The sequence below is a fragment of the Leptonotus elevatus genome, chromosome 1, assembly GCF_054856555.1.
Source record: "Leptonotus elevatus isolate MCC_2025b chromosome 1, RoL_Lele_1.0, whole genome shotgun sequence".
Classification (NCBI taxonomy): domain Eukaryota; kingdom Metazoa; phylum Chordata; class Actinopteri; order Syngnathiformes; family Syngnathidae; genus Leptonotus; species Leptonotus elevatus.
The window spans coordinates 20208253-20231659 of NC_141239.1; the positions used below are offsets into that span (position 1 = coordinate 20208253).

Consider the following 23407-nt stretch of genomic DNA (forward strand, 5'->3'; position numbering starts at 1 on the left):
TACCGACAATATACAGAAGCTAACAGTTTTCTAATGCAAATTACACAACCAACAGCATGCAGCTCTGCTTACCTTTTGTCAATGAAGTGATAGCAGAGATCTTGCACCCAGGAGGGATGTGGGGTTTTTTCAATGATAGTGTCAATAGCTGTGGAACTTTATCTAGTCTTGATAATCATGTTCCAAAACGGAAGGAGAAACTCAGTGCAGGGGCAGTTATTGCAAAATTAGATATATTGGCACATTTTCATCAGTAGACAGACAAAAAAAAGTTACTTAATTTCACACTTGATTGGTGGGCAGGCACTCCAAAGACCCAACTATTAAAAAGTCAATTTTACATAATAAATCATTAAGATATAACTGCGCAAGTGCACTCATGTCAATTTGACTACGTTGTAATCTACATAATTTAGTATTCGCAAAAAGTGTAGCTGCTTCCCGTCGTGCATATATTAGCCGCCCTGGAGTCTGTTTTCAGCATCATGTGTTAGACTAGCGCAATAACACTGCTTTAATTACAAAGCCAGGTTTCCTCCAACAGGTAGAGAGTGTTCTCACGGGGTCGCGCACCTCCTCTCGGGATTGAGGAAGGCCGCTCGACTTTAGAATTGCAATAAAAGACGACACGGCTCCCTGCGCCTGTGTAAGGCTACACACTGCAACGTGTTACACGGTAGTCATGTTTGTTTGGATTGTATTCTCCGCTGTTGGACTCTCAGGGCCACAACGTTGGCTACACCTGTGCTACGCTCTACTCTATCAATGTCATGTTGCTTTTTACAAATACTAGGTTCCACCTTGGCTTTTAACCCACTGCGGTGATAAACAGAAGGATACTCTTACAGTGAGCGCAGGTGTGCTATAGAGTTTGTAACCATGACACATACCAATTTTTGCTCCTTTTTTTTTATGTCAGCAAAGGCCCAATTATTAGAAGTCTCTGAAAGATTATCCTTTGATGTGGGTGGTGTGAAGCCAGTTAGCTATTGAAATCAACAGTTAGCTTAATCTTCTATGACTACGTTTGCAAGGAGTCAATATTCGGGTTAAGGTCAGAATTCCGGTTTCTGAAATAATCGATTTAACACGTTTACATGCGTGGCGGAAAGAGTTATTCCCGTTTACGTGGTCAATTGTGCTCGATTGGAATAACCCGTTCGGACGCGCGGGCAACGTTATTACGTAAATAATGTCATTTCCGCTTTTAACTTACTATATGTTCAATAAAAGACACATTTATGTCACTCACCACGCTAAATAAAGTAGTCGGTTTCCTCCTCGCTCCAGAAGTCATGTTTGTTGACAACGGCTTGAGTATTCCACGCACGGACTTTTACACTTGCATTTACTGTTTGTGTATATAGGCACAAGCTGTGGCGTTTTCGCCGTAGAAACACAAAATAATGTGAAAACCCAGTGGAGAAATCAATGTGTTCAAGGGAGGTGCCTTTAGCAAGTAGGTTGGAGCTGTGCATACAAGTCGTGAATTCCGGTTATGAAAGGAGTAACCCAGGGCTAAGAGCATATTCAGGTTTTTGCGCGTGTTTACATGGCCTTACAAAACCTGAATATTGCCAAAATTCAAGTTTTAAAAGGGTTATTGCCTAGATGTAAACATAGTCAATTTCTTCTTCTACTACTAATGATCTTTTTTTGTTTTATTTTCCAGCAGTTTTGATGCCCTGTGCTGCCTCTCATAGGTTAGTGTTGAAACTACAAGGGGAGGAGCTGATTATCGATGTGTGCTGTGTTGCTCATCTGGAATACAGCACACACTGAATGATTCAACAAGCTGGTTCTTTTTCCCTTCGTTAAGTGTTAAAGGTCAGTACATTGTAAAACCAAAGAGTAAACCTGACCAGGGATAACAAAGTAAGTTTACTTAATAATAATAATAATAATAATAATAATAATAATAATAATAATAATTATTATTATTATTATTATTATTATTATTATTATTACCATTTTTATTAATATTATTGTTATATTTATATAATAATAATAATAATAATAATAAAAATCTATTTTTATTAATTAATAATTACCGCCTCCCAGTGCAAAGGACATGAAATCGAGTCTGGGCTTCGGCCTTCCTGGGTGGTTTCCCCTGTGCCTGCATGGGTTTTCTCAAGCACTCTGGTTTCCTCCCACATTCCAAAGACATGAGCGGCAGGTTAATTGAACACTCTGAATTGTCCTTAGGAGTGATTGTGAGTGTAAATGATTGTTAGTCTCTTTGTGCCCTGCGATTGGCTGGCAACCGTTTCAGGGTGTACCACGCCTACTGCCAGCTGGGATAGGCTCGAGCGCCCCCCCGCAACCTTTGTGAGGAATAAGCAGTTCAGAAAATGTATTATTATTATTAGTAGTAGTAGTAGTAGTAGTAGTATTATGATGATGATGATGATGATGATGATGTTGAAAATAACACGTGTTTATTAATTTATTTACAAACGCAAAAATTTGCACATTCAATGTTTTCCCTGAAAAATGTGGGAGGGGAAAACTGAGGAAAATCAAAAATATAAAAAAATATTAAAAACAATTATGCAAATCGACGGATGCCAAACTGTGATCATAGAGGGGCCGACTGTACTTTTAAGTTGTAATATCACCGTAGCTTATAGCTTAGTTGCGCTAATACCAGATATTATACTCCCCTATCCTTCAACGTGAAAAAAATTGCGGATTTGGAATGATATGCAGAACAGTCCGTATTTGAATAATACAGTATTAACATTTTTAGCAAGTTGATATTTGAAACGTGTACAAAATTTGGTTCTTGCACTTCATGTTGGTTTGGTTTCTTGTCCAGCAATTTTATGCCGTCCTTGAATAGTCATTTTTATGCAAGAGTGTCCTTTGCAGTGGACAAAACAGAAACAAAAACATAACAGTATGTGGTTATTTTGCTTCAAAGCCTTTTTTACACATGCATTGAAAAATGAACTATATTAAGCGCGCATATTTTGTCCATATTTAAAACCGCATTTTCGCCATACATTTGGTTAGGACTCCTATGTGGCTCCCCAGTAGCACTGATGAAAAACTGTGCCCCCCTCCAGCTTGTAGTTGTTATTGTTGACAAGCCTGTGTCAACACGACACTGAATCAGAATGACAAGTTTTATTGCATTTATGGTGGACTTCGATTGATTTAAAGTAGACTGGTGGACACACACACACATTCACCACAAACTGAAAGCTGACTTAGCTGCCAATCCAAATAGAAGCTGCCAACTGGCAAATAGGAAGCTACGGACTATGGCTTCCACGAGGGGGAGGGTGTGTTTTTTTTCCTTCTTTTTGCTGTAAACAAGATCATTATCTGATGTGTTTATACTGTAATTTGGTGGCCAATTGTGAGCAGATTAGTTACAAATTGAGACATGAAGATCAGGTGGAGCATGTGGGCGGCAGATTTGTGTTCTTTTATTGAAACACTCAGATTACCTTCAGTACACAAGAGGTATGCCCCCGTCAGAGACCACCTCGCTTGGCCTCGGAGCTCATTGTCACTTGTGCACCTCAGTCAGACCGCATGTGTGCCCATAAACTCTCCGTAAATGTATTTTTGTCACATATTTAAGAAAGTCGTAAGAGTATTTATAGAGGATCTGCGGTCAGGAGGCGGAGGAGGGAGCTCACTGCACTCCTACCATGGTAGGAGCGTGAAACATCTTGTTTTCATTACTCGGGCCGGGGAGAGGAGGATGGAGGTAGCGGCCTTAATGTGAGTTTGTCTGAATGTTTCTGAGTGCAAGTGTGTGTGCGCGGTGCATGTAATTGTCCACAGGGCCACTCATGCCGTTAACCCTGTGCGGTGCCGAGTGAGAAAAGCGAGTAAAGAGCTGATGACATCCAGATGACACGAGAAAACAATGCGGTCTGCTGACATGACATCGCTAAGCGCCTATTTTGCCGCCGCCGTGACAAGGTTCCAGTTCTGTTGCGGCGCGGCGTGTCGCGCTCAGACTGTGACACATAGCGAGGTCGACCGACACAAAGCGAAGAGAATGATACGCACGCATCACCTGGGCGCGACCTTCCCACTGTCACTAAAAAACTGCTGAGTCATCTTTAAGTCCGGTTGCGGTGTAGCGAATGTACTATACATTTATTTGAGTTGAAAGGGAGGAAGGGGGGGGGGGGGGGGGTCTTGCAAGTCAGTTTTATGGGAGGATAACCGGCCAGTGACTCCTCCTGGTGGGTTGGGGGGGATGTACAGAACACAAGAGAACTACTGGAAAATTCTGTGAACTCTCAGCGTGAAAGATTATTACATTTGGAGACATGGTGTCGCATTCAGGTTAACCTCTAAAGTTGAAAGCCCAGGCAGACAAATATTTAAGCGGCGTACACATGTTTAGTAACTGTAATATTTTAGGAGAAGACGCTCTCCTGCGAGGGCGCTTTGAACAAAGAAGTAGTAAGAAGAATAGACATTTAGGCTAACGGTTAGCTTATCTGTCAACAACATTAGCTGTTTCTCAATGTCTAGAATGCAGAGCATGGTGTCATACGATCTTCCCCAGAACATTTGCAAGAACGTTCTTCCTAAGGACGCTTGTCGCTTTGGAATTGGAACAGCTTTGTACTTGTGAACTACCCCACATATTTCCCTCATTCTTCACAGTTCCATCACGTGACTAGATTTTATTTTACAGACATGTCGCATTAGCTATTTTCAGGGCTGGACTGGCACAAATAATCGGCCCTGCCCTTTTGAATTAGGCCCGCAGGCCCAGCCCAATTTCTGACTACCCTTGGCTACCACGTAGCGCTACCACTGATGTTTATTGGTTCAGTTTGCTCTCTATATTGTAAATGGATTAATGGGCTGCCCCCTCAAAAATGGAGGAAAATAATAATTGAATAGCACCACATCGGCCCCAAAAGATACCGGCCCACCGGGCATCTACCCTTATATGCCAGATTGCCAGTCCAGCCCTGGCTATTTTGATAATAGCACGAACTGCTGCTAAATCTTGGGATATTTTCCCCGCCAAGTCTTCACAAGTAATCAAACAATGCATCCTTGATTTAAAAAGCTATCAGACAAGAACAACATCTGGGTATTGCGACTGATGACGTTTCAAGACATCACAAAGACCTAAGAACGGACAAGAATGCCAATTGAGGAAATGCTATCGCCAACTCTTCTCCAAATCATTTTTACTGTAGCGTTTGACTTGTGAGACATCTTATGGTCCTGCAACAGTGCAAGCTTCTGATTAATTCTTACTGAACACAGACTAATGATAAATACATACGGATTTGATGAACAAGTTACATTTTTACGTTTTACGGGTGAGGGAGAGAAAATTCACTCTTAACACAGCGCCTACCACAGGTCAGGCACTGAAAATAATCTTCTAGAGGCATCTAAGAATGGGGCCTTTGCTTACTTTGATTGACAGCTCAAATGTATCCTGATAATTGGTATGTGTTGTGTACCCCATTTTAGTAGTTAGTATACAACATAAACAACATAAAACTAGTTCAGAAATCCAAGTGATGTCGTGCTTGACTTCACATTTAAAGGTGAAATGATTTTTTTTTTCTTGGCTATCACTGATGCTATCAGTAAGTTTTAAAAAAGGAAAAAGAAAAAGGAAAAACACCACGGGTTGCAATACATTTTCGCACATTGGCCCATCTTACTGAAATGTGTCCAAAAAATTAGCAAGGAGAGCAAAATGTGCATTTGTAGCATCTTATTTTTTTGGTCTTGAAGTAAAGAGACACATCATCCAGACACCAGCAGATGTTCACATTTGTGCTCCATGCGTCATCAAAGTTAAGGGTGAATATGCAACTGAACGTTTTACCATCAACAGCGGTTTACTTGTTTTCATACTTGCGTGACAAGGATGTTAAAAATGTTTTATGAAGCCAGGAGTTTGACCATGAAACAGATTTTATGAGTTGTATATTACCTATTGGATAAATAACAAATACTTAAAAAACTTAAAAAGAAAAGCATTGACTAGCATCTAGTCTTTCTGCCAAATTTATTTTCATTGAAATATAAAATGTTAATTGGAAAATAATATTTCTAAGTGACCCCAAACTTTTGAATAAGAGTGCAAATTCAAGATCAACTTGCATATCAGAACAGCTTGTGTTCAACCTTAGCGCTTCCATAGCATTTACATAGCATTTAGTAAACAAGCTTACATTGTATTTTTTTTTTTTAAGTACACATGAACACAGATTGAATCACCTGTTTGTGTTCCTCATCTGTTAGTAACATCACTGCAGATAACAGCTCTATCCACTTCCTCCAATATGGGCTTTGAACTTATCACATGTTCACACGTATGTTTTCACAACTCATATCTATTCATGCAGCCATATTTGCCAAACAAAAAAAAAACATAGTAAATGAATGCCTTCCTGAAAATATTTTCCCTCTCATCCTTATCACATTCACCTCATCCCCTGTCACAAGCACAATATTGACTGCCGATCACTGACATTGTCATTGATAACAAAGTTAATGTGTTTTTGTTCAGAAACAGAAACAGAAAGCCGAAAACCTTATCACAAGACATTTTGGAGAAAAAATAAGCAACTGCTGTATAAATGACAGACCTGATTAATCCATATAGCTATATTCACTTTGCTCCCGTGGCTCCAAAAGTGGTCCCGTTTGTGTTCGCTTTCCTGCGAGGGCTCTTTGAACACAGCAGCACAACATGTGTGTGTGTATTGGAAGTGTCGGAAACAGGTGCTCCCCCCGTTTGATAGCCTTTATAAGAAACAGACGGTAAGTGCCGGGTGTGTCCATAAACACAGCCTGCACAGGCCTATGGAGACCACTACATGTCAGCTCCCCCGCTCTGTGGTGCACCATGAAGGCTCTTCATACTTTCAGTTTGTAGTGCGCCGTCATGTCGGGTGACCTACAGCTGCGTGCTACACAATAATCATTTAAAACACATTTATGGTATCTTCTGCAATTGCCGTCTGACTAAGCATACACAATATGGCTTTTTATGAAATCGGTGACATAGAATGGCTTGTAATTATCCATCGAAAAGTTACAGGGAAACCTAGAATGGCGATAATGAGGGAAGAAGAAGTTAAAAAAAAAACTGCCCCAAACATTTAAAGTAAACATATTATACGTGTTTAGCTAGTGGTCATCTATGCGTCCAATAAAACGCAGCTCTGCTTACCTTTTGACTTGGATGCAGGATTTATCCCCAACCCACAGCACTTTGTAGCTATACAAACAATAAAAAGCCGATATTCCATATGTCCTCTGTGACCCAGAAATTCTCAATAATAATACTACTACTACTACTACTACTACTACTACTACTACTAATAATAATAATAATAATAATAATAATAATAATAATAATAATAATAATAATGCTAAAACCCTGAAATACGTGTTTAAGTCCTTTTTATTATTATTATTATTTTTTTTTTTACATAAACCAAGAACTTAAAAAGTTTTGCTTTTATTTTATCACTTAACAAAAGTAACCATATTTCTTCTTTTGGAATCAATGTACAAAACTTCTACATTGAATCAAATACTTCTGGAAATGTAAATCTATGTGTTGATAAAGTAGAAAAGTAAAACATTTTTTGCCAACTTTGTTTTAAAAGCTACTTGTGTCCCTCAATATGACATAACATTTTGGCTTTAATGTAGGAACCGAGGTCTGAGCTTGTCATCCCCTCCAACTGTCTGCTGATTTTACAAGTACAAGTAATGTTATGTAAATTGAGGTGGCTGTTTTGCCATGACTGGCAAATTTCCTTTTGGCGTTATTTGATTGGCCAGTCTGCGGAGTAAGAAAGTCTTGGCCTGCCGTAATATTATATTTAATTTATATTAGTGCGCTTCACCAAGTTCACCCCATCCTATAGATCTCCTTTCACTTTTCAATTAGTTTTGTCACTGAAAATAGGCTGTTATCAGCATTACCAGCCCACTATACTACATTTCTTAAGGATTTTATGTCGCAGACGACACAGAGGCTGATAAGCATCACGGGCATGGCGAGTGAAAGTAAGCTTTTCTTTCATACCGGTAAGTGCTTACAAGGCGAGTCCGTCTTGACGAGATAGCGCACATGTTGCGACCACGCAGCGACAGAAACGTGCACATTTGTGCTTTTCACAAGCAAACAGGATAAAATATCCAATTTACAGCAGGCTAAATATTTCCTCGCTCCGGCGATTCACCAATATTGGAGCCGTTCAGAGCAAAAATATCGCTAGCATTTGTGTTGCCAGTCACGGCAAAATAACCACTGCCTAAACAAATGGCGTGGGGCAACTTGAGCAATATACTTGCGGCTAGGTAGCAGTAGCACATACCTGGGTTCTCCCATTTTTAGCAAGTAGTGAAATCGACTCTTCCTCCCTGTGTACATGGGTGCCATATCATTAGCGAGGTGCGACGTTTCCGCTTTGGTGATCGCTCTTATTGTGCCCCTTTATTGTCATACGTGCATTTTTGTGTGTAAATCACACCTCCACGTTAACATAGTAAACTGGTAGGGTTTTTTTTTTTAGCGGGAGTTTGTTTGCTGTTGTTGAGTTCCTCCCATATGGAGTGTGTGAGGACACGAGTGGCAGAGCTAAAGCTATGGAAACCCATGGGGCGAAAGCCACGGGGGTGGGAACATCGATGTTATAATTTTTTTAATCGTCCACAACAAAACACTTTAATTGATTTTTATAAATCGATTTATCGCCCAGCCCTACTACCAACAAATAGTTGTCAAGTAATTTAAAAAGAGAAACAGAGGGACTACTTGTAGCAGCAGCTCAAGACCAGGCTATAAACACCAGAAACTATCAGAAAGTAATATGTGGCCAGCAAGTGGAGAGCAAATGCAGAATGTGCTTACAACATGAAGAGACATTGGACCATATTCTATCTGAATGTGAAGTACTAGCCAAAACTGAGAACATCTCCAGGCACATTAATGCTGCAGCATATCTCCATTGGTGGAGACCATGATGTAGAGATTCCAGACAAATGGTACAAACACGAGCCAGAGACAGTGATGCATAATAAAGATAACAACATCACCATCATGTGGGACATGCCAGTCAATACTGATAGAACTATAACAGCAAACAGGCCAGACATCATCGTTAAAGATTCAGTGAATTCCACCTGCAAACTGATTGATGTGACATCGCACTGAAAGAAATGGAAAAGAAAAGCAAGTACAAAGAGCTAGAACTACTACTACTAATACAGAGAACGTGGCATATGTAATAACCGTAATGATCCCTGTGGTTGTTGGTGCACTTGGTACAGTGAAGAAGGGTATGGTAGAAAACATCATGAAAGTATCAGAGAGAGAGCTACTATGACAGAGATTCAAACGATCTGCATGCTGGGATCTGTGCGAATCCCCAGAAAGGTGCTTAGTATATGAACAGAATAATTGACTTGAGTGATGACGCCCTAGGTGCATGGTTTGCACCCGGCTGATGGACAAAAGGAACACCAGCAAAGACTGTGTATAATAATAATAATAATAATAATTAAAAATAATAATAATAATAAATAAGTGAAATAAATTTATATGACCTTAAGGTGACTTTATACCCTTTTTTTTCACCCAAAACAATCAATTTTTTTGGGTTGTTTTGTGAAGAAGAAGAAGAAGAACAAGAAGAAAAAGAAAAGAAGAAGAAGAAAAAGAAGAAGAAAAAACAGTCAATTAGCATTTTGTCCCCACAGTTTGACCCACAGTTGGGCTATTTTTGACCCAACTGTTCAACGTCGCCAACTATCCACATTCCAGCCATGCATTTTCTTTATTGCCTTATCCTCATTCGGGTCGTGCGTAGGGCTGTAACTATCCAATATTTCGGTACCCGAAGTCCTACTAAAAATTCAGTTGAATAATTAAGTATTCGTATATAATCAAAAGTCTATATATTTTGCTTGGATGAAAGAACAATTATAAATACACTAGTGAAAATAAAATTTTGCTCAATAATGAGAGACCTATTGGCTATTTTTGTCCTCCTAAATTTAAACTGTGCAGAGCAGCAAACTGTCTTTTCTCTTCTAGTTACATTATGAAGGGAGATTTTGGTCTATGAGACGACAAACACAGTGATTTTGCCAACTAAAACGGCATCATTAGAGTTAGCCTGGCTTGTTAAAAATAATTGATCACTAGGCATTGCAACCATGTCAGACTGTCAATTTAGCCTTATGAACTGCTTTTGAAAAGCTATACTAGATGCTAGCCGCTAACACTTGGAACAATTATAATAATAATTCTACAATGTCAGCATAATTAATTTGTGTGTTTTTTTCATCCTTAGCGATTTGACCATGATTTCAGAATGACGTTGTGTTGATGTTGATAGCAACAGTTTGTGATGACAATTTCAACTTTAAACTCCAACTACACAGTGCATTCTGTAGAGTAATTTTGAGTCTTTAGAGTCAATTTGACTCCATTTAGAGTGGGACCAAATAGACTAAATTTTAGACGAGAGTAAAATAAAGAATTGAAAACAAAGGCACTCAAGGGATGAGGAACGAAATCACGACCGTCAGCTTGGGAAAGTGCCACACTACCACCTGAGCTATGCCCCTCCTACTTTTTTGCTATGTCCGAGACAGTTCAGAAGATTCCCGCTGACACGAGCGATACACTATCACACATCAGGAGCTGCGTGGTTCAGCGAGTAGATAGGTTGTCTCCCAAGCTGAAGGTCGTGAGCTTGTTCCTCAACCCTTCAGTGACTTTTATTTTATTTTTTTCCAGTTCATTATCTTACGCTCTTCCAAGTGTAAATATCACTCTAAAACGGAGTCTACCTGGCCCCACTCTAAATAGAATCAAATTTACTGTGTATCTAACTTCCAGCATGAAGACGAGTCAAGTCAGCCGCTACGACTACTACAACAAATTCAAAATAAAAGCCTGCAAAGGTACTGATGTCCGCTAATTACCGTATTTGGGATGATGTTATTTTGAAGTTGCCTTTCTCACTACAATGGTGGCATATTTAGAGTCAAGCATAACATTGCTACGGCTAGCTTGAGTCTCAACCGCATTTTTCTTTTCTTTTTTATCGAGGTACTCAAATTACTCGAGGACTCCCTAGTCGTGGCGGAGCTGGAGCTAATTCCATCAGACATTAGGTGAGAGGCGAGATGCACCCTGCTCTGGCCGCTTTTTACGATTACAACATCTATCTATTATAGTCAAAATGGAGTAATCCATTTGAAAAAAAATGACTTTTTTGATAAAGCTTTTGTAATGGATGTTATCTGTACCTAATAAAGTGTCCTGCCAGTGCATATTGTGTATTACTGACACTCGGTGCTCGAGTCTTGTGCTCCTTTAAATTCATTTTAAAACAATGACAAATACATGCAGAAGAATATCATTTCTCCAACATAATAAGCGTAACTCATTATTGGATTGCTTCATCGGGTTACACAACTCTGTGGTACTTTCGCAACATCAAGTTAAAAAAAAATCCATCAAGAGGTTGCAGCATGGTGCAGATATCATCTGTCAACACAGCATCCAGCAAAGTGAGACATGAAGGTCCACTGTGCGGGCCCCCCGGGAAAGGGTCCGATGCTACCACTTTACTGACATTGGCGACCTCCGCTCCAAATGATGCTGGCACAATAAAAATAAATCTGGCGCGATGATGTGTTAATCTGCTTCGACAAAGCATCTCGCCGGCCAATTAACGTGTCATATTTTATCACCAAAGTGACACCTGTTTATAATAGGAGGCCTGGAAGGACTTACGTGGCTGTTTTTCTTGCCTGCGCGCCGAGGGAGCGGCGGGGTGGGCTGCTGGATGTGGCCTTGCATTTCACCACCAATACTTCACTGAGTCGTGTAGGGAGTGCCATGCTGTTTTTACAGGGGAAATTAATTCACTTGAGCACAGATTGGAGGAGTATGGTGAGCTAGTGGTTTGCACGTATGCCTGAGGTTCTGGGTTTGAACGTCCTTCCTGGGTTTAGTTCTTCCCGTGCTAATGTTGGGTTATCTGAGGGTACTCAGAAAGGCCATAAATATGTGTGTTAGGTTCATAGAAGACTGAATTGTTGTTTCGTATGTACAGTGTTCCTCCTTTTGCAGCGGGAAAGGGACAAAGCCCTGCTGTGAATAGCGAAAACAAGTGAGTAATTGACGCCTCCCTTAAAATGTTTAAAATTGCCTACAAATGCCGCAAGATTTCATCAAAGTAATATGTTTGTTTTGGCACGGAGATGCGACAAGATATGTGGGGTTCAACAATGGCTGTCAACCAGCTCTGCCTACTACTTAGGGGCCCACAAAAATAATGTATATCATATTGTCATTCCTAAAAAACGGCAAACCTACTGTACATACAGGGGCCAATAAAACAAAAATGTTAAACAAATGACCTTTCCTTTTCTTATCTTAGCCTGGCAAGCCACACCCACGTTCTTGAAAGAAAGAAAATGGGTCTGGACAGGCCGTCTTTGACCGCTGTACTTCCCGGTTCGAAACGAACTGTGCAATCACATTCTATGACGTATTCTTCATGAGCAATGTCACTCTTTGTTGGGCGGAGGTCCGACCTCATAACAGTCAAAATGGCGACGATAGTTTCTTTCATTCCGCATTAAACTCATGACCAGAAACACATAATCATTCAAACCCCAGCAGCTTACAAAGTTGACCATAGACTTATACAGTATATGATGGACTAACAATGCTGCTTACTTGCTGTCACGAGAAGTGAATCCACTGGCGGCCATCTTACCTCGCCACTCGTTAAGACTGCCCAACTTAAATACATTGATTTGTAAATGAGCCGAGAAAAACTCTGATACGATTGTGATGTATCCCCTTACATATGTTGTGGCATTTAGGGGTACGCATGGTGGTTATGTTTAATTGGCAAGATGAGAGATATGTCACATTTACGAGACATGCAAAACATTTATGTACATTCAGTCTGATATTGTTTATTGTAATACAGATTCATTTATTTGCTTGTGTTTGAAAAAGACAATATTGAAAAAAAACCCGAATAATTGCAAATTAAAGTGGAAGTCAACCTTAAACATTTCTTGACAATAAGATGTTAAAACATAACATTCTGATTAATATTGCATTTGTAGAATATGAGTTATGTAGCAAAATCCAGCCATTTTTATCCATCTCAGGCGACGGCCATTTTGTCAGGCAACGACCAATCACAGCTCACCTGTTTTCGAAGCTGAGCTGTGATTGGTTGTTACCTGAAACCTGAGCAACATTGTTGTCATTTTCAGCAGCAATGGCCACCTTCTGATATTGATAAAAACTGCTGGATTTTGCTCCTTAACTCATATTCCACTAATGCAATATTAAACAAAATACCATATTTAGACTAGTGGGCGTGAATTGAACATATCATTGTCAATATTGACTTCTCCTTAAAAATCACAATTGCAATCAAGATTATTTTTCAAAATCCTTCATCCCTAGTTGTTGGTACGCCACCGTTTTCCCCCTCTTATAAAACGTCAGTGGGATTATGTTCAAACTTGATTCCCACACATTTTCCTGTCACGCTAAAACCTTCCAGTTGTGCGCTGGTGAGACATCCAGCGAGTGAGTTAAGTGCTACGAACATGCTTCATTTATCAGCACTTTTTGGCAGCACATCTGCACGCTAGCTCGCCCGCCGCCACCAACATCACCCAGCGCCAATAAACACGAAGTGAGCTGAAGTGTCTGCCCTCTCAGGCATAATCACGCTGATTAGCTGCTGTAATCTGGCGGGCTGGCACTCCTCCTCCCCTAACATGGAGGCTTGGTACACAATCCAGAACAGGCTTGCGTGCTCCTCCGACGAACGCTTAACATGGGCGCTGCTCTGACTTATGTACTGCGTGTGTCTGTTTTAAATCAAAACCGCAGGCGAAAAAAGATCGAGTGCCATCAGGCTTTCTCAGACCTGTAGTAAGCATATTTTTATCCTGTTTTTGATGAAATATATAAAAAAAAAATACTTGCTTGACTTCCTTCCATCGGATGAAGTTTTAAATCAAAGCAGTCAGCTTATATAAGAGTGGAGCGGCTCTAATGCAAGCAACCCCAGCAGGAGGTCTCGCTCAGCTCCGGCCTCAATGTCACACTTTGAATCAAACCAACCGGCATAATCGGACGAGGATGTGGGAATTGGGATGCCGAAACCCCAAATGATCAGAAAAGGGGAAACTGCGCTCTCAATGACCTTACTGTTACCCCCTCAACGAGGCCACACAAGCCTCCCCTTTTCTGATACCGGCCGGGCTCCCAAACCTCCAATTGGGTCCCATCTCAGGAACTAGCCTCGCTCTCATTTCCTGTCTGCGCAACAGCCGTCGCCTGTTTAAATTACGCCCCAGCGCCTCCCAACTTTCCCTCAACTCTCTTGCTTGCTTTCATTTGTATTTTTTTTTTTACTTTCTGCAAGATAAAGCATTGTTTTTCTTTTTCTTGCAAATACCAGGAGCTTCTTCGTATCTCGTTACTGATATATTTTTTCATATTTTTAAAAAGCGTGCAATGTTTTGAAGTTTGAGGTTTTGGACTGAGAGTGACACCCCCTTCCGTTTCCTCTCCCTGAAGGATTCATATACTCCTCTCCTCTTTCTCAGAATACATATTCAAACGTCCGTATTAACTTGGCCAGGTGCAAAGAACGAGACAGTAACTTATGTATTGGTTACAGATGTTCCGATTAGGGTTATATGCAGGGCTGCAGCTATCGAGTATTTTAGTATTTGAATATTCAATTGAAAATTCTATCGAGTACGCGAGTATTCGGATAAAACATATTTTTGTTGGGATGTACAACAAAAAAATAAGACATTATTATTATTATTATTATAGGTAGGGGTTGCGCATTTATGGATTTGGACCAGCTGACCAGTAATAAGGCAAATAAGGCATTTTATAAAAGCCTACATTGTCTAGATATTTGCAATTATTAACGGTGAATGCATTGTGGACTTGTTTTCTCTCTTAGTTTGAAATGTCCAACTGCATTTGAATGCACCTTGCGTCTCACTGAACGCTGTCGATGTTTAGATTTGTGCCGTATCATACAATGACTTTACGTCCTTAATTAGCAGTTAAACATAATTTCGGGATGCGTTGATGTTGGAAGTGGACAGTCGCGTGAGGACGAGTCAAGCTAGCTAGCCGGATCAGGTCTCTAAGATAAGCCGTTGCACCACTCAAATGCACCCGTGCAACCATATTAGTTTTTCTTTTTACCACCAGTCCAATACAGGCTGTAAACTTGGCCGTATTTGCGGATAAATTGTCGCAGTGTCCAGCCCTGTAAGTGCATTGCTATTAAAAGTAGCCCGTGCGTCTGCTACGCTAGTCTTTAACAGTGTTGGGAACGTTACTTTAAAAAAGTAATTAGTTATAGTTATTCATTACTTGCTTGAAAAAGTAACTGAGGTAGTAATTGAATTACTTCATAATAAAAGTAACTCGTTACCAGGCAACGTAACTATTTTCACTACTTAAATGTTTTTTTTTATATCAAACAATTTGATTTGTATTTATTTTTAAATATATTATTATTATTATTTTATTTTTTGTTTGCTTTTTGTTTTTTACAAGGAATTCAAATTACGTCCAGGCTATATAGGGTGTTTTCATTTATTTTTGTGAGTATTTATGTCACACAAATGCCTCACTCCATAATATGACACATCATACAATAATAATAATAATAATAATAATAATAATAATGATAATAATAATAATAATAATAATAATGATAATAATAATGATAATAATAATCATCATCATAATAATAATAATAATAATTCATTAAATTTGGAGTGAACCACTGCCAGTTACTGCCAGTTACTACAGCAAGAATAATAATATAAATAAAATAAATACTGGATAGATGGTGATTTGTGGCACATATGTCATCTATAGGTAATTTGTAGACAGTCCTAGCCAGTCCCTCCAGGATTTCCTAGGCATTTTTTTTATGATTGTTGCGGGATAAAATAATCAATAATAGATAAAGGAAATTGCCAATGCTATTAAAATATACAGTGCTTAATCCTATAAGCTACTATATTAACTCCTCAGAATCATCAGCTTCCTTTTGATCCCTCTGGAAAAACATATGCTTTTGTACACTTTCAAATATGAGAGTATGGTGATATAACTTAGCATATTTCTTTCAACACTTTTTACATGTTTAGCACTCATGAAATAAGAGAAATACAATTGTTGGCGCTATTAATTACACTAGGCGACCGCGTCCCTATTACTTACCGGTGTCTTTATCGCTGTTATGGTGCTTGTGGAGTCGCAATATGGCTCTCGGTGGAACATAATTGTCAACAAATGCTCGTCATAGCCGCCGTTTTTCGGCAAATCTCAATTGTTATTTTTTATTAATGTCACTCTTGTCAAAGTTGTCAAAACAGTTCCAGGCGAGGACGTGGACTCTTTGCTAAAAAAGTGCCTCTAACTGTGCGCAAATGACATTTTTCAGAGCTAGTTACCGCACAATGTCTTGTAAGCTTACTTCGAGCCTTGAATCTAATAAATAAATTGTAACGCAACGCATTTCTCATACAATAACGATAACGGCGTTTCAAATATGGGGAGAATAATTAGCTAGATTAGTCCGTTTATGAGTTACCTACCGCAGTTAGTTTAAACGCTGTTATTCCCAACACTGGTCTTAAACAAATGAGTATTCAAGGCAGGAAAAATCCCTTTTTCATACTCGAGGTACTCCCTTTACTCGAGTACTTGTTTCACCCTTAGTTATATGCCACCAATTCCAATTTGATAATCCATGGCTGAGATTGACCGATTCCGATCAAATGCGTTTTCAATTTTAGAGCTGCTCACAAACTAAATTAATCTGTCATTAATTTTTTTGATTCATTGAGGAAAAAAATAATCTATCCAGATTTACATCCCTTTAGTATAAAAACTCAGGACATTATTTCAAACTGACAGTACAGGGAGCGGACGCTACACTGCATACAGGCTGGTATCTCGTTAGCTGCAGACTGCAAAGTACAAGCTGCAGGTGATTGTTTTCTGTGATACAAGGCATTGGTTGGCATAGGCCAATCACTTACTCTTTCAAGGAAATATGCCGATCACAGTTAGTGACTGATCAATCTGCTTTTAAACAGGATTTGCCTATGATGATGATATCCGGTCAGTCGTGCTCGACTCTCGGTGACTCGATGAACAGATATCATCTCATCGAGTTTTCTTGGCAGCCATTTCAAGAGTGCTTTGCCAGAGCCTCTCCCGAGCCAGAGCCTCGTTGGCGAGTACCCTAAAGGGTACACCACGGGGAGGTGAGGTTGACTTGGGTGAGCCATGGGTTACCAGAAGATTACTTATTTAAACTTTCGCCCTTCAGATAGCTGATCCAAATTGGCTACTGGCATTGTTCACCGCTTGGACCCCAGACTTGCCGATAATTGTGGCAAATTGGAGCATTTTCCCACCCGGTGAAAGTCGGGGGGGACAAAATATTACCTTCAATTATGCAACAATACGATTATGGAATTAAGATTAAATCTCATTTTATTTAAGGTAGTATCTCACTGAGAGGCGATGGCTTGGAAGTTTTTAGGAACGTAGCAAATGTTGGTATTTCGTTAGGGTTCATTAAAGGTAGTAAACAGTTGCAAAGATGTTCACCAGACATTCGCTAACAATTTTAATTGTTGCAAAACCTTTTTGTTTTCATCAAGAAATTTTGAACATGATAACATTTCGACAGTTTCGACAACAAGACAAGATTTTTTGGGGGAAATTTTAACATGATCAAAAAAACTGTATGTGACCGCCTGACGAAAATCTTTGCAACCATTCGCAACCTTTAATGACCTGTGACGGAAATCAAACATTATCTACGTTCCTGCAAGCCTTCAGTGCTCAGTGAGACACTACCTTAAATCAAACGAGAACCCTTGTGAAAACCAACATTTGCCTTGTTCGCAAACACCGCTCAGTGAGTTTTATCTTTACTGTAGCCTACTTTCACTTTTGGTTATTTAAATCCAAAATATTTTTGATATGGAGACTAATTTTCAACAAGGTCAATTATTTTAAAGATATTTTAGCCATGATGAAGATTTTCTTTTTATGTGGATTTTCAAATATGATTTTGATTCACGGACAACTGCTGATATCTTTAATTTGCCATCAGTTTAAATTTTCAAAAGACTCTTCATTTCAGTAAAGTGTGAGCAACTATAGCACCACCTGTATTTTTGCTGCATGCTCCACAGCTTGTGAAATCATGTGCTAACCCTGCATTCGGATTTTTCTTTTTCTTTTTTCCAACCCGTGTTCTGTATGTGTAGACAAAGCCTTAGTAAGCAAACTCTGACACCACATAAAACACACTTAACAACACAAAAAACAAGAACAATACTTGCACAAGAGGAACAATTTGGGAAGGTGTGCCGAGATAGTGTTGAAACCCCCGCTCAGGTTCATGACACGTGTTTTGAAGCTCAAGGTCTCAAATGGATGTTACCCCATTTCAGCACACAAACGCAGCGGCCTCCGTGAGATGGACCTTGTTCTACTTTAACGAGGAATAATGCGGCTTTTAATGAAAGTCGGAGAGTTCCTTAAGTCCAGACGATGTGGCCAACTCCCGGGAAGGCCGTTAAATGTGAATTTATGTCGCTCGTTGACATTTTGCTCGCACGTTCCAGAGAAATCGGGGGAATTATAAACCGTGGTGCTGTTTTTCTCCTCTCCCAGTATGCATAAACGAGGAGAAAAATGTGGCCAGTGTTTTACATTTTCCTCGTTGCACTGTGTGTGCACTGTGGCCGCAGAGGGGAGGGTGTTAACCTCTGTTGTAATCCCGCACACATAAATGTCTAATTACGCCAATTTGTGCGACAAATATTGAATGTCTGAAAGATGTCCTGTTCACCGGACACTCCATTACGCACACGTGTACAGCTACAAAACATCAAATAAGAAAGCTGAGCCAAAATTATTTGCAAGCACATCTCCTCCATCTACTTGAATTGTGTACATTAGCCATTGAAAAAGTGTTGCTGTATATTTTTTCTTGACCCATAACCTTTTGTAGTACAGTCATGTTCTAAATATGTTGTTGATTAGAATGCTTGAGAAGATCCATGAAGTTAACAGAATCTTTAAGAATGGTATAAAAGATTGCTTCAGGATTATGCCAAAATTCTGATAATACTATATGTGGTACTTGTAAATGTTTGCATCAATTTTCAAAATGTTATCAGATTAAATTCACGAATGTATTAGGTTATTTAGATTTCACCCTATAACCCGGATGTTGTTCGCTGGGCGGATGTTACGTAGCGCTGCTCAGTACGGAAGTAGAGACGAGAGCGGGAGGAGAGACGAGCCAGAGCAACGCGATCGTCAACGAGAAATAAAGTTTCAATTAAAACATTCTACAACTGCTCAAGAGCACACTCGGTAAATAATTACTACATTTGAAGAGCGTTATACTAAACGGTTGTAGTTTGAAACGCTAATTTGTTTAGTAATAGTTAATTTTTTTACACATTGTATTTAAGCTAGCCAGCTCGAACTTAGCTATTGACACATTAGCACATGCTGTATCTACTGTAAACGCAAGGTTTGCACTATAAAAGATTTCGTCTTTATATCATAAAAGAGCTTTACTTCATATTTGCTTAATACTGACTGAATATGTTACATTGAATTGTATATTTGACTATAGTAACAGAATGTATATTTATTATATTTTATTTTAATTTAATTGTATATTTATTATATTTTGTACAAATAGTTTTCCAGGTGTGGCGTGGTGTTCAATGACTGTGTGTCTGAAACTGTATGGAAGAATTAAAACACACAACACATCAGTATGAAGTGTGGATGATTGACCAGGGTGTAGCTAAAGTAGACTAGAATCATAAGTACAAGGGGTGAGATCAATACATGTTGTGTTGTGACGTGGCTTGTTAAAGACTGTCAAGATGGTTTTGATTCACTTCCACACTGCTAACCATGCAAGAACCAAGGTGGCCTTCAAGTATAAAAATACTACACTGATGGAAGACACCAATGCACAGCGAGCCACTTGGTTGCTTTACCACTGGGCTCACCCACAAAATTGTATGGCATTAGGAGATGCAGTCGGGCTTAATGGTATGGCTGGTGAGTTGATGCACGTTGACGTGTACGTGTTATACTTTCAGGCAAAAGAAGTCGCATGTTGAGAAATCAGCGGATTGATTGACAGCCCCACTGGTCGTGCGTATCAAGGTTGGTGGTCCCTTTGTCCACATCACTTACTGGTTGTTGCTTGATCACATGTCTGGGATGGACGGGATGACCTGTTGGCAGCGGGGGGTAACTGCGTGAACTCACGTTAGAAAGTTTAGATCACAGAGTCGATAGTCAAGCTCATACATTGTTTGCGTCTTTAGCCATTAGGCTATTTGGCTGATAGATGTACGCCTTATTATTGCTCATCTTTCTTACTTCATATTCTGTCTTTAAACTGAAATGTAAAGGACACCATCCTGAAAACGTTGAGGAATCTTGTGCTGGATTTGCACTTCAGATCCATATGCCCAATTCCAATTTAATGACTACCACAGAGGTTTGAAGTTGAATGCTCCTTCTTGGCTCTGATTAGTGCTACCAGTTTGACACACACTTGTGAAATAGCAAATCTGCTCAAATTACAATCATCATCATATTATTATTACTTTTATTAATATTATTATTATTATATAATGGATGATGGATTATCATGCTGTTATAGGACTGGGGAAAATAAATTGGCTCACAAAAATTGGTTGACACAAACATTTCTACCTCGAAACAGGGTGATTACTATGGAGTTACACTAGGGATACAAGTTTTGTGCTAAACGTTGAAACTGAAAAATCTGCATTGCATTTTACCTGAAAAAAAATCAATTATAAAGACACAGTCCTAGATATTATTAATAATAAATAGTTTATGTGAAGGCATCATGTAAATGATTTCTCACAATCACAAGTAAATACCACCATGCAGCATTGCTATAAGTCTTTTCCATTGTTTCAATTTTTAAAGTTAAATATCCTCAAGCGTAGACACCCAAAATGCATGTAAGTAATTCAGGCAAGTATCACCACTAGGCAGTGATACAAATATTAAACATTACAAAGGCTTTCATTTTAATGAGGGAAACATCCACGTGACATTTCTCCACTGGCTGCCATGGCAGTTATTGTTTCTGTAATGATTTACATGCAAATAATATATCATATTTAGACCTTAATTGTTTATGATGTAGTGTAGATTTACAGCATATTTTTTGTTGTTGTGTTTTGTAGGTAGTCACGGGTGTTTGCATATGTCATCAGTTTGCATTATGTCAAGCTGGCTTTGTCAGGGTATATCTGATGTGTGTGTTTACGCTGGCAGGTATCCTACTCATTTCAGATGTTTATCAACATATGGAAGAGACCTGATTCCGATCTGGAGCAATCCGATTTTACTCCCCCCCCCCCCCCCCCCCCACACACACACAGTTGTCCGGAGAAGTGTCACTTGAACCATCCGTCTTCTATACCGCTTAAACTCACAAGGTTCGTAGCTGAGCCATCCCAGCTGACGTGAGGGGGAAAGGTTGGGTACACCTCAGACCCGGCAAATATACAGTAGACAAACAAACATTCACACTTAATTCACAACTAAGGATCATTTAGAGTCTCCAATGAACCTAAAATGTGTGTTTTTGGAATGTGAGCGGTAACCGGAGTGCTCAGAGGAAACCTACGCTAGCATGAGGAAAACATAAATGATTTGAACCCTCAACCAAAAGGGATGGTCGGATGCGTTAACCACTCATCACCGTGCTGTCACTTGAATCATACAGTGTAAATCCATCTATTATGCACCAAAATGCTAATTGTTGCTAATGTAATTACAACAGCTCACACAAACACACACACACACAACTTTTATTGGATGTTATTCTAACATCTATCCAAAGAATCTGGTTTCCAAAGCAGAGCAACGGGGAAGAAGAATGTTGAATGCTTGGCCTCACCGAGCACAGCTGGAGGTCACAGTCTAGAACTTATTATAGTTTTCTGCCAATATGATTACATTTGGGTAGGAAAGATGATGCTATTCCGTAAGGGTGGAAAAAGTGTCTGTGCACAATTTTTCCATTTTTATAATGTAAATAATCTTTTGTTATGGTAATTTCACACCCAAATTTCACACTTAAGTACATTTGTGACTAAACTGTGTTAAGATCATTATTTCAGTAGGAAAACTTAAAATTTTTGTTTGCTGGTTTACTATGAGGTTTCTTATGCAAAGTTAAGTGCCTTGGCTCTCACAGGTTGGAAAACACTATCTTCTGATTTTAGAATTACTCTAAGATCAAATGACATCTATTATAAAATTAACTAAATAAGTTATTTGATAGACGTAAGACGTGGCATAATTCTTATCTAATATGGATAGAGTAGTGTTTATCTCGTCATTATTCCCTCTACATTATGTGTGAATTAGCTCAATTCATGCTCTAAGTAGCTATGAAACCTTAGTCATTTCTTTATTCATGTTCTAAACACCACCACACTGGATTTCAAACGAAACGGACAAGATGTGTTTTAATTGCAGACTTCTACCATTATTTTGAGAGGATTTGCGGTACGGTCAACATTTGCCTTCAAAGTCTCGATGCCCCAATCCGCCGTATGAAGTCGAAAAGTCCGTCGTAATGCGTATCGAGGACGACGGGGCGGGGGTCGGCTAGCTGCAGCATCGAATATCCTCGGGTTAAACTAAGCTCCCGTTTGAAACAAAACACCACTGTCGTGAACGTTGCGATTTCCAGCCAGTTTAATTCTGAGGTCCGCAGCGATGCCTTAAGAAGCTAACGCCAGTAGTCATCATGAAACCCGAAAAGCTTTACTCGACATGTTGCAATATGATTGCATGTTGCGTCGCTAGTAGGACATGACGCATATCCCATGATGCGCGCCGTAACCATTGACGGCGCCATATTGGTGTAGCGTCGCTGGGAGTCTGGAGGCGCTCCCATCCCAGCTTGCTTTGCGGCGCTAAGGGTTGAAATGGTGTTTAAAGTACATGTTTTGTGTTAATTATTTCGTTTGTTAGTGGTCTCGTGGTTTTATTAATTATTAGTGATGCTATGTAGTTCGCTGTTATGTGGTGATTTTAGTTTTGCTGTGACACCGTGATTCTGCATGACGTGGAATAATGACTTGCCTTCATTGTGTGGCTTTGAAAGTGAAGGTAAGTGAGATCTTCTGCTAACAGAAAGTAAATTGTGAACTGTTCCACACTGCTTAGTGTGCACCACGTTGGATTTGCGCTCATAAGGGGGGACAAAAAAAAAGA

At 39.5% G+C, this 23407-nt stretch overlaps 1 long non-coding RNA gene across 6 annotated transcripts in view; it reads left to right on the forward strand.

Moving 5' to 3' along the window:
- The first annotated feature begins 19380 nt into the window (after positions 1 to 19380).
- LOC147181191 (uncharacterized) overlaps positions 19381 to 23407 on the forward strand; it is a 60770-nt gene continuing 56743 nt past the window's right edge. For all 6 annotated transcript variants that reach the window (XR_015096686.1, XR_015096689.1, XR_015096688.1 and 3 more), the window contains exons 1-2: positions 19381 to 19480; positions 20230 to 20296. This is a non-coding gene — a long non-coding RNA (uncharacterized LOC147181191). The remainder of the gene's footprint in view (positions 19481 to 20229; positions 20297 to 23407) is intronic.